This window comes from Rhinoraja longicauda, chromosome 34 (assembly GCF_053455715.1).
Source record: "Rhinoraja longicauda isolate Sanriku21f chromosome 34, sRhiLon1.1, whole genome shotgun sequence".
In the NCBI taxonomy this organism is placed as follows: domain Eukaryota; kingdom Metazoa; phylum Chordata; class Chondrichthyes; order Rajiformes; family Arhynchobatidae; genus Rhinoraja; species Rhinoraja longicauda.
Window position 1 is genome coordinate 11,547,812 of NC_135986.1, and position 2,500 is coordinate 11,550,311.

Below are 2,500 nucleotides of genomic sequence, written 5' to 3' on the forward strand. Positions count from 1 at the left end.
GGAGAGGGGAGGGGAGGGGAGAGGGTAGGGGAGGGGGAGGGGAGAGGGGAGGGGAGGGGGGAGAGGGGAGGGAAGAGGGGAGGGGAGAGGGGGGAGAGGGGAGGGGAGAGGGGAGGGGAGGGGAGAGGGGGAGGGGAGAGGGGAGGGGAGAGGGGAGAGGGGGGGGAGGGGAGAGGGGAGGGGAGAGGGGAGGGGAGGGGAGAAGGGAGGGGAGGGGAGGGGAGAGGGGAGAAGGGAGAGGAGGGAGAGGGGAGGGGAGAGTGGGGAGAGGGGAGAGGAGAGGGGGGAGGGTGAGGGGGAGAGGGGAGGGGGAGGCGAGGAGAGGGGAGCAGAGGAGAGGGAAGGGAGAGGAGGGAGGGGAGGGGAGAGGGGGAGGGGAGAGGGGAGGGGAGGGAGAGGGGAGAGGAGAGGGGGGGAGGGGAGAGGGGAGGGGAGAGGGGAGGGGAGGGGAGAAGGGAAGGGAGGGGAGGGGAGAGGGGAGAAGGGAGAGGAGGGAGAGGGGAGGGGAGAGTGGGGAGAGGGGAGGAGTGGGGAGAGGAGAGGGGGGGAGGGTGAGGGGGAGAGGGGAGGGGGAGGCGAGGAGAGGGGAGAGGGGAGAGGAGAGGAGAGGGGAGGGGAGAGGGGAGGGGAGGGGAGGGGGAGGCGAGGGGAGAGGGGAGGGGAGAAGGGAGGGGAGGAGAGAGGGGAGGGGGGGAGGAGGGGGAGGGGAGGGGGAGGGGGGAGAAGGGAGAGGGGAGAGGAGAGGGGAGAGGGGAGAGGGGAGAGGAGAGGGGAGAGGGGAGGGGAGGGTGGAGGGGAGGGGGGGAGGGGAGAGAGGAGAGGAGAGAGGAGGGGAGTTTAAGAATAAGGGCACTAACATGCGCTCACTATTGGCAAACAGGTGTGCGATGAGACGAATAAATCAATAAATACATTTAGGGCTGAGATGAGGAACAAAGTTTTCACCCAGAGAGTTTTCAAGAGAGAGTTACATTTAGGGCTCGCGGTGTCAGGGGGTCTGGGGAGAGGGCAGGAACAGGGGTACTGGTTGTGGATGAAGGATGAGAGGGGATCTTATCGAAACGTATAAGATTATTAAGGGGTTGGACACGTTAGAGGCAGGAAACATGTTCCCAATGTTGGGGGAGTCCAGAACCAGGGGCCACACCGTTTAAGAATAAGGGGTAGGCCATTTAGAACTGAGATGAGGAAAAACTTTTTCAGTCAGAGAGTTGTGAATCTGTGGAATTCTCTGCCTCAGAAGGCAGTGGAGGCCAATTCTCTGAATGCATTCAAGAGAGAGTTAGATAGAGCTCTTAAGGATAGCGGAGTCAGGGGGTATGGGGAGAAGGCAGGAACGGGGGTACTGATTGAGAATGATCAGACATGATCACATTGAATGGCGGTGCGTACAGGCTCGAAGGGCCGAGTAGCCTCCTCCTGCACCTGTTGTCTGTGTTTCTATGTGTAATTGAGTACAGTTTGGTTTAGTCCAGAGATACCTGGTGTGTGGGACCCGCTGCTGGGGGATGCTGGTCAGTGTTGGGGCTGTTGTAGCTTCCCTGGTGGTCTAGTGCTTAGGATTCGGCGCTCTCACCGCCGCGGCCCGGGTTCGATTCCCGGTCAGGGAACGGCAGCCTTTTGTTGTTTCATATTTTCATCACTTTCTCTTGGTGAAGAAACACGAAACTGCAGTGTCAGGACCAGACAATCCGGGGGAGGGGAGAGAGGAGAGGGGAGAGAGAAGGGAGTGGAGAAGGGAGGGAAGGGGAGAGGAGAGGGGAGGGGAGGGGAGAGGGGAGAGAGGGGAGAGGAGGGGAGAGAGGGGAGTGGAGAAGGGAGGGAAGGGGAGAGGAGAGGGGAGGGGAGGGGAGAGGGGAGAGAGGGGAGAGGAGGGGAGAGAGGAGAGGAGAGGAGGGGAGAGAGGAGAGGAGAGGAGGGGAGAGAGGGGAGTGGAGAGGGGAGAAAGGAGAGGGGGAGAGGGGATAGGTGAGGGAAGAGGAGAGGGGAGGGGGAGGGGGAGGGGAGGGGAGAGGGGAGAGAGGAGGGGGAGAGGTGAGGGAAGAGGAGAGGAGGAGGGGAGGGGAGAGGGGAGTGGGGGGAGAGGGGAGAGAGGGGGAGGAGAGAGGAGGGGAGAGGGGAGAGGTGAGGGAAGAGGAGAGGGGGAGGGGAGGAGAGAGGAGGGGAGAGGAGGGGAGAGAGGGGAGTGGAGAGGGGAGAAAGGAGAGGGGGAGAGGGGAGAGGTGAGGGAAGAGGAGAGGGGGAGGGGAGGGGAGAGGAGGGGAGAGGAGAGGGGAGTGGGGGGAGAGGGGAGAGAGGGGGAGGAGAGAGGAGGGGAGGGGAGAGGGCAGGTTTATTTGAGTTTGGAGACACAACAGCCCACCGGCGATCCCCGCACACTAACACTAACACTACCCCACACACAAACCAGCGACAATCTACATTCACACCAAGCCAATTAAACCTCCAGGTCTTTGGGAGTGTGGGGGGGAAACCCGAGCACCCGGACAAGAAGCCCACG

At 62.3% G+C, this 2,500-nt stretch overlaps 1 non-coding gene across 1 annotated transcript; it reads left to right on the forward strand.

Moving 5' to 3' along the window:
* Positions 1-1,538: 1,538 nt before the first annotated feature.
* On the forward strand, positions 1,539-1,610 carry trnae-cuc (transfer RNA glutamic acid (anticodon CUC)). Its single transcript has one exon. It is a non-coding gene; the product is annotated as a tRNA-Glu (tRNA).
* The last annotated feature ends 890 nt before the right edge of the window (positions 1,611-2,500 follow it).